The sequence below is a fragment of the Euprymna scolopes genome, chromosome 22 (genome assembly GCF_053919585.1).
Source record: "Euprymna scolopes isolate OS-2025 chromosome 22, ASM5391958v1, whole genome shotgun sequence".
Lineage (NCBI taxonomy): Eukaryota > Metazoa > Mollusca > Cephalopoda > Sepiida > Sepiolidae > Euprymna > Euprymna scolopes.
Genome location: NC_136503.1, coordinates 97,392,507 through 97,402,774, shown reverse-complemented (window position 1 = coordinate 97,402,774; position 10,268 = coordinate 97,392,507). Strand labels below are relative to the sequence as shown.

Below are 10,268 nucleotides of genomic sequence, written 5' to 3'. Positions count from 1 at the left end.
GTTTTCTCCATCAAGGGTAGTGGTATGCGTCATGGTGTGGGTACTGAGTATGGACTTGCATCCTGATGTAAGAGTATGGTACATTCTTCTCCAAATGTGCCTAGGCCTGTGAATAAGTCTGGCATTTCTATTTTTGGGTCGAATGGCGTTTCTGGCTGCTGATGGTATGTAAGTTTGGGTGGACAGTTATGAGCTTAAGTGCTTCGATGGCTGGCCTTCCTAACAGTGGCTCCTCGAGATTGGGGATAATAAATATCCTCTGTTCTGCTGAAAGATCTTCATGCGAGACAGTTGCAGTGACCACTCCAGTCATTTTGAGTTGAATACGTCTTGGACCACAAAGAATTTTGTGGGTATCTGAGAGGTCTGATAGGTCTCTCCATAACTTATATATGTGCTCTGGAATCGCGGTCACATCCGCCCCAGAGTCCAGCTTGAATTTCAGTGGCACTCCATTGATGGCGATATTGGTTCGCCAAGGCTTACTTATGCTGATATCGTCAGAACACCAAGGTACGCATTCTGATCGCTTTCACAGTCATCTGAGCTAGGTTTAATTTCATGCAGCCTTCGTGTGCGACAGCACTGAGCATAGTGGCCAACCCTACCACAATTGTGGCAGGTGGCTGAGATGGCAGGACACGTGCGCCTCTGGTGTTGGGTTTTGTTACTACAGCGGTGGCACTCAGCCTCTGGTCTATACTGCTGTGTGCGCTCATTTTTTTGTTGATTTTCGTAGTGCAGTTCTCGCCTGGGTCTTGTCATGTGTTTACCCTGACCTTGTCTGCGAATTCGGTTGTCACTAACGTAGTGGACTGCAATATTATTGTCAGCTGGATCTTCACCAACGATATTTTCTGGGGACCGCAGGAGATGCTGTTGTGATTTTATTGTTTCACTCTGTCGTGCGCGTCTGATGGCCCCATCCAAGGTGAGGTCCGGAATCATTTGCAGACTTAGTAATAGCTTAGGATCTGTGCACCCAACTACAATTCTATCACAAATTAATTCCTCATGCAGGTCTCGAAAATTGCAGTTTTTAGCTAGTGTTGAGGTTAGTGATGAATGAATCAATGGACTCACCTTCCTCTTGGCACCTTCGGTTGAATCTGACCCATTCATAAATTACGTTCGTATCTCCCTTGAAATGGTCATTGAACTTTGCTACCACTATATTGAAGTTCTGGGCTTCCTCGGGTGCAAGTTTGAATGTGGCGAAAATGTCTTCGGCTTTATCACCCATACAATATATTAGGGTGTCCACTTGACAAGCATTTGGTTTTTCGTCAAGGCTGGACACTGTCCGGTAACGGTTGAACCGTCATATCCATTTTTCCCATGACTCGGGTTGGTCGAATGGAAAGGGCTCTGGTGGACTCACGTGGCTATTCATACTGGGGGGTTATTATGGAACTTCACGTATTTCTTTCTTTTTTTTTTTTTTTAACGGCTCTTAGACTTGATATTTAGTATAACTCTTTCCTCGTATTTTGCTCACATTTGTTAGTAAATCCCTTGTTCTGACACCATGTTATGTCAGGTTTCTATTAATAATAACAGGACAAGGATATGTGGCCGTTCAGACCAACATGGCCGACTGACCAAGTCTCGTTTATTCACGTTTACGTCCGAGAGTTTACATTATAAACATTGAACAAAGGGGGACAACTCCCACCGATCCAAGGGACATAACATATATATATATATATATATATATATATATATATATATATATTTCTGCGTTCTCGGAGACACTTGTTCATATTTGAGGTTCACAGAACGGGCCAGTAGAGGACGCTTCTCATTCAAAGAACAGGGGGCGATAACTCGTATCAGTCAACTCATGCCACTCTCGTACAGAAGTGCCATGCCCTACTGCCCTAATTACCATAACTAACTATTTTATCGTATTTCTATTACCCCCCCCCCTTTTTTTTAAAATCCGTCAGCGTCTGTTAGTTCGCTCAGCTTAATCCGGCGATTGCCGCTTGCCCGAACCAAAATTGACGGAAAATCCCGAGGATCCGGGTCAAATTCTGCAAGAGTACTAAAATGTCTTTCATTAAAATTTTTTTTTTTTTTTTTTTTATACCACTCCTCCTTTTATAAGTATTTGGTTATTTTCAAAATCCGTCAGCCGATGTTTACAAAAGTTTTTCCCGGAACTGCCATCTGCAAAATGAAACATTTTGCTGTTTTCCAAATTGTATTTTTTTTTTAATAAGCAAACGGACAGAAAAAACGTTTTTTGTTCATTTGCTTATTAAAAAACAAAAAAAGACAGAAGGAAAGAAATAAGAAAGCGTTTAATTTTTCAGACGACAACTTCGGGCAAAACTTTTGTAAATATCACGTGACGGAACTTGAAAATAACCTACTGCGATAAATAAAATCTAATAATAATTTTACTCATAATATTTATTTAAAAAAAATTATTCATATTTCAAAATAGTTTCTTTAAATTTCTTTTTTTCTGCGAACTTGCTTTTCGGTCGCCATCTTGAAATGTTGACTTCCGTCAACTTTGTCACGTTTTAATTCATACATCATGTAATAGTTTTTTTTTTTCCTGAAAATAGATGAAACCATATTAAAGAAAATTGTAAAACAAAAAGTAAGTATTAATTGATTTTTTTTTTAGATGGTTCTTTTTTAAAACGGGGGCGCGACTGAACCATTCAGTTTTTTTCTTTTCTTTTGATATGTCGAAGTCAACATTTGAATCATGCATTAGGTGTAATTTGGAGGGGAATTTTTGACACCCCTAACACAAAACTGAGAATAGAATATAAAAAAAAAACTCGTAATTTCTCTTTTTAAAGTGGTTTGTTTATTTTCTATATGGAATATACTTCCAAAATAAACTATTAAAATTGTTTAAAAAATAATAGAGATATTATTTTTTTTATTAAAAAAAAAAATGTTTACAAAGGGCCGGTGTTTGCGCGTTCAACGAGCCATTTTTATTACGTATGAAATCAATTGTATTTTACGAGTTAAATTTAAAAAAAAATTTTAAACTTTAAAAATCTTATCAAAATTTTTCTAGTAGTTCAATTTTTACGATATTTTCAGGTTCAATGTGAAATTTTATGCTCTTTCCAATAAACCGAATGTAATATTTTAGACAACCGTTTTTTTTTTAAATTCCCCCCCCATTTTGAAATTTCTATTAAAATTTAAATAATTAATTTACGTACCAAAGTTTTATTTATCACAAATTGAAGATAAAAGATCAATAAATAAAATATTCTAATTTACCCCCCCCCAGTGTTTTTTGGAAATTTACCTGTAAAGTCCAAGGTGTAAAACCCTTTTTTTTTAAAACCACATTGATTTTTTTTTTTTTAAATGAATACCCATGTTATGCTTATATCGTCAAGTAAATACCGGACACTGAGGGCAATTTTTTCTATTTCATTCAATGTTTTCTTTTTTTAGATATTAAAAAAAAAAATTCACTCGATAAAGCAGAAATAAAATATAATAATCAAAAACTCGTGTATTTCATTAAGAGAATTAAAAAAAAATCGGTCAACTGGATTTTATATTTTTCTTGCTAATTGTTATGCTTTATTTTTGTATTTATTGCATAAAACCTTTGAATACTTACACAAGACTTTCTTTTAACATAATTTATTTGATTTAAAATAACAAAAAACTGAAGTGAAACCACATTAATCATTACTTTCAGTAATGAAAACAATAATGAATTTGAAATTATTTGAAATGAATTATGAAAACAATAATGTAGATTAACAACCTTAGCCCCTCACTCACTCCTAAATAAAATTTTACGTTTCTAGGCGATATTGCGGGAACATCCAGAAAAAAGAATATGACATTTTTTCTTTGCTTACTACTCTTAATAACTAGGGTTGTATACTCGTCTATACATTTTTTTTTCACGTGTACAAATATTTTTTTCTTTTGGAAATTAACTTTAGTCATTAATCTTTCAAATACAATAAAAAAAGTAGTCAGAAACATACAAAAAATTATGATAAACCAGTATTCAAAACTATGTCCCTCTATCTTTTTTCCACCATTATTACCCATACCTAGTAAGAGTAGAAAGAGTAATAATAATAATCCTTTTACCCAACAACATAACATTTTTTGTTTGTTTATAACTAGTGTTGTATACTCGTCTATACATAACAAGCTTATATATATATATATATATATATATATATATATATATATATATATATATAAATGTGTATAACGTGTATATATTTATGATTGTTTTTATAATCGTCTAGTGTTTTTTTGTTTTTACATTTCGATATATTCACAAATAAAGTTATAACAGAAAGAAACGAATAACAATAGGGAAAACATACCTTGTCCATCTTGTTTTGATCGTCTTGGAAAAGCTGCAAGAAAACTCATCCCAAGGAAACCAGAAGTCTTGGTTGTATTTTCAGCAACTTTATCCCAGATGTTTCCCCATTGGAAAGTTACACACTGTCTTAATATCTACATATTATGTACATTTCCCTGATAGTTTCTTCAGGTATTCTGAGGCATTATCGACCAGTCACCAGCTCATTCTCTGTTGACTGTCTCTCTCAAGTTGTATCTTCCAACTGACTAAATCGTACATATACAAAATCATAATCTAATGATGTAATCAACACGTATCACTCATGACTATTGCATGATGTCTGGCACATATTCTTGTTTATATATCAACTTATTAATATTAAAATTCTTTAATTTTTTCTAAATTCCACTCTATCAAGCTAGCATTCCTGTTACATTTCTAACATAAATATTTTATCTTAGAAAACACTTTTTGTCTTGATACATTTTTCCAACATTCTATTTTATAAACATACAACAACGATCAATGATAATCATTGTTCAACCAATAATGTAACATGAGATTAGCTTGGAAACGGGAATCCAAAAAAGTATATGTAAACATTATAGAGACTGGACAAAAACATTTTGAACAAAGTCATTAACAAATTTCGCAAGTAGCAGAGTCAATATATTATTCCTTAATTGGAATTCATTTTTGAGATGAGCATTATATATATTAATTTATTTTTATTTCGGACAACTAGTCTCATCTTTATTAGTTGTTGTTTTTTTCATCTTTTTTTTATTGGATTGTTTATTCACAACGTTTCGGCCAACTAATTCCTCTGGCCTTCGTCAGGTGGTTACCGCGACGGATAGGAACTTCGAATCTCCTAACTGCATTCTCAGCCATCACTGCCATCCATAGTTGTTGTCGTCTCACCACATTTTGGCCAATTAACCTCTAGCACGCTTTGGGTGGGATTGAAACCGCTATCTTCAGACAATGTTCATCTGGAACTGTAGAGATTCAATGTCTCTATCAACTGCGCCACGGGCCCCGAAGGGCGATCAAGGTTGGATTCTTTGATCTTATAAATCCACATTTATTTATTATCTGATCTTCCATAGTCGGGTCCGTACCGATTGGTATATATATTATTCCTTAAAAAAGATGAAAAAAACAACAACTAATAAAGATGAGACTAGTAGTCCGAAATAAAAATAAATTAATATAGCAGAGTCAAGTTCACATCTTAGTTGAAACAAGCCAGTATATATTTGATTTCTGCTCTCAATTCATCGGCCATCCAAAGAAATGAGGCTCAGCACTTCACATAGGATACAAGATGTACCACAACTCATTAGTAAGGAGTACTCTTTGCCCCCTGTGCCATACACTTGATAAATGGTGGGTCAATCTTTTGAGATGGCCCTGGCTTGATCTGTTCCTTTTTACTCATAAATTTTTGGTTGACCATAAACACCTTAACTGTAACCCGCATGTAAAAAAATCACAACTTCTTTAATCTATTCAATAATTAACTGGCTCAGGTTCTACCAACTAAACTATTATCTAATTTATAAAACTCACCATGTCTGTCTGTCTATCTCTCTCCTTATTTTCAAACTCAATCTCTTCCAAAGCTAAAAGTTGCAGGGCCTCAATGATTGGATTTTTTTAACCGTTCTTTTATGGGGCTTTAGTCAGTTAAAATAGCTTTTAAGGACTCAAAAGGGTCACAATTAAAAATAATCATTATACATTTTGTACATTAATTTTTAATTACTTCATATGCATGGCACGTTGGTACAGTGGTTACATCACCAACTTTGAATACTACAGTTTTGCTTTCAGTTTTGATTCTAGCTGATGGCACCCAAATACTTGTTTTTTACTTTTGAAATCACGACTATAATAATATATATCAAATCTGCACAGATTAAAATATTATATTTAAGCGTATTTTATGACCGAGCAACCTCCCACCTCACTAGTCTATTCAATAATTAACTGGCTCAGGTTCGACCTACTAAACTATTATATCAGCTTAAAAGTTGTCTGTTTTTACTCCATTTTAAAATATGGGTATTTTTATAGTATAATCTTCTAATGAAAATTACTTTGACTTGTTTTTGACTGACATGTAATGCATATGCAGGTTCTTCATTCAAATTCAAATGTAAAATAAATGAAGTACATTAATATCAACACGATTTATGAAATAAAACGTTTTTTGTGCATGTGTACTAACATGACCCGTATATTGTTACTAAAGTATATTAGAAACAATATTTTAAAAGCTGAAGCATGATCACAACTTCATTAATTCACTAAACTATTATCTTCAAATCAAAGACACCAAGATAACTTTACAGAGAAAATGAAGACAATATTGTAATATTTGCACAAACAGGTTTTAAACTTCCATTCATTCAAAGTAACTTGTTTTTGGATGACATGTAATGCATGTGCCCTTTATTCATTTCAAATGAAAAAAGATAATTATAGGAATTGTTTTTAGCATTGGAAAATAAGCACAAATTTTTCTGATTCCAATACCAATTTCAATACCCGCAAAAGTGCACATTTTTCCAATTCACAATTCCCGATTCTTAATCATCCCAACGCTAGTAACATGACTCCATGTCATTTACATTGTTACTAAATGATATTAGAACAATATTTTAAAAGAATAACTAATGCACGAGAACAACTTCCTTACTCTATTTGATGATGGACTGACTCGGGTTTAATAGTATCAGTAATATTTGCAAGAACCATTATCAAACTTGAGTCATCTATATTCAAAGTAAGTTGTTTTTGACTGACACATAATGCATGTGTACATTCTTCATGCAAGCATGCCTTCATTAAGACATAATAATCATACATTACTGAATATTAAAAACTGTACCAACATTTTCTATACATGTATAATTGAAGGCTGCAGTTCCTATCATGAACGCATATACGCAAAATATTTCTCATAAAATTATTGAACATTTCCTCACCTAAAAACATAAGTAGTGCATGTTCTCTGTATTCATGAGTCATAACTTTACAGAGAAAATGAAGACAATATTTTAATATTTGCAAGAACAGCTATTAAACTTCCATTCATTCAAAGTAACTTGTTTTTTGGATGACATGTAATGCATGTGTCCTTTATTCATGCAAGCACGCCTTCATTTCAAATGAAAAAAGATAATTATAGAAATTGTTTTTGCCATTGGAAAATAAGCAGAAATTTTTCTGATTCCAATACCAATTTCAATACCTGCAAAAGTTCGCATTTTTCCAATTCACAATTCCCGATTCTGATTCTGCTTAATCATGCCAACACTAGTAACATGACTCCATGTCATATACATTGTTACTAAATGATATTAGAAGCAATATATTAAAAGAACAACTGATGCACGAGAACAACTTCCTAACTGTATTTGATGATGGACTGACTCGGGTTTAATAGTATCAGTTATATTTGCAAGAACCATTATCAAACTTGAGTCATCTATATTCAAAGTAAGTTGTTTTTGACTGACACATAATGCATGTGCACATTCTTCATGCAAGCATGCCTTCATTAAAGCATCATAATTATGCATTACTGAATATTAAAAACTGTACCAACATTTTCTATGCATGTATAATTGAAGGGATGAAGTTCCTATCATGAATGCATATACGCAAAATATTTCTCATTAAATTATTGAACATTTCCTCACATAAAAACACATAAGTAGTGCATGTGCCTTGATTCATGAGTCACAAATGAAAAAAAACTTAAACTCACAGGGAAATAAATCTTGCAATTATTTCACTTTACAACATATTTAGGAACACAGTTTTAGTTTCTTTTTACCGTTAACACTTTAAACACAAAACATTTATGTTGACTGAAAAATTATATTCCATTCTGTTACTTGTAATGAGTGTCCTCGAATTGATTATAAATTTTACGAAATTCTTAATTAAAAAAAAATTGATGTACATGATATTAATATATAAACTCATAAAAGAATTCTCATGATAATATTTAGGAAAATCGTTTCCTTGTTAAGTGCATATATGTAATTCTTTTTCCTATATTTTTAATTCATGGAAAACGAATTTGGGGATATTAATTATAAATGTAAATATGCAGCATATCTCTTATTATAAAATTTAAAAATTAATCTCTACATATGTTTGACACTAAAAACATTTTTGTTTGCAAAGAACATGTATAAAACTTTGTTATTTTTACTTGAAATGTATCTTATCAAATGCATATATGTAATTCTTTTTCCTTTATTGTATTCAGTAGAAAAAACTTTAAATGTTGGCACATATCTCTCATTCGACAAATTCCAAAATAACAACATACATTTGATCAACGTTGATAAAACAAGTTTATTTGCAAAAAGCATGTATAAAGCTTTGTTTTTGTTTGAAATTTACTTTAAATGTATCTTCATTGTTTTATATTTGCAGAATCGTCAGCCATCAAACAAAAGCACAAATGAATTATTGGATTATTTCATTCCTTTAGTGACTTGAATATGGAAATATTAATTTAAAAATCTCTTGATGATGAAAATTGTCTAAAGTAAAAATCTTAAAGAAGAAAAATACCATTTTTGTGAACTGTATGAAACGTTTTCACATTGAATTTGGTGATAATGTATTGAAAAAAAAGCATTTGCATGTCAATTGTACTTTAATTTGTTTTTACTCCCAGTAGGAAGGTAACTGGATAATCTATTGCAAGTTGGGTGAATTATACCTTGTAGTAAAAGCAGAATCACAGATATTCATACAAATTGAAAAAGGAAACAAACATTCTGCTAAATTATCTTCAGCTATCAAACTAAAACACAAATGAATTATCGGATTGAATGAATCTTTATTATCTGAGTGACTTGAATATGAAAATATATTTTACAATTTCTTGATGAAAATTGCTTTAAGAAACAAATATTAAAGAATAAAAATACTGTTTTGTGAACTGCATAAAACGTCATCACATTTCAAGGTAATATATTGCCAAAACATTTCTATGTCAAGTGTATATGTATTTCTTTTTCTTCAGTAGAGCATTAACTGGATAATCTATTACATTTAAAGTCTACTCAATTATTAAAAACGCAAAATTTCAGACATTCAAACAACTTGTAAAACTAAACAAACATTCTGATAATGCTGAGAACTGAAATTAAAGTCTAATTAATTTGGTTTTGAAAGGGTCAGTTTTATTTAAATATTTAAAAATAACCATAAAAATCTGATTATATTGTAAAAATCTTAAACATGTGAACACATACTTGATATAGTTATATGGGATAAATCAGAGAGAGTGGCAACCTTGGTTGAAGTGAGTGTCCTTAATGATATAGGTCTGAACAGAGTTGATAGGGAGAAACAGACCAAATGTCAAGGTCTCATGTATGATATGAAAACAAAAACTGAAATCCTTCCTAATAATCCTGGTGAACCAAGGACAAAAGAGATCTAGATAATTGCACTTAAGGGAATAACGAGGATACTAAAAAGAGCTTCTGGTTGGTTTCAATAAAAAGGCAGGGCAATGTTGGCAGCTGGGTTGGCTACCCCATACCCAGCATTACAATCTCGAAAGGAAGAAAATTAAAAAAAAAGAAAAACCATATTTGTATGAAATGCATGTGTTAAAATATCTTCATTAAAGTAAATTTAAAAGAAAAGCAATACCATTTTTGTCAACTGTAAAAAACGCCCTTAAATCACATTTAATATTTTTTACTCCATTTTATTCAATAGAAAATATCTCTTTTACATTATATCCAGTCATTCATGGCCTTTTAATAAAGTTGTGAAAACTGAAAACTAATTAGGTTTTAAAAACGTTCAGTTTTGTTAAAATATTTCATAATAATCTTAAGTCGGACACAAATTCTACAAGTCGCTGTATATTATGTTTGAATGTAGAGTC

The 10,268-nt window shown here is 31.8% G+C and overlaps 1 long non-coding RNA gene across 1 annotated transcript; it reads left to right on the top strand.

The window, feature by feature from the left end:
* Positions 1 to 2,499: 2,499 nt before the first annotated feature.
* Positions 2,500 to 9,960, top strand: LOC145243550 (uncharacterized). The gene is made up of 2 exons (XR_013862902.1): positions 2,500 to 2,614; positions 8,792 to 9,960. It is a non-coding gene; the product is annotated as an uncharacterized LOC145243550 (long non-coding RNA).
* The last annotated feature ends 308 nt before the right edge of the window (positions 9,961 to 10,268 follow it).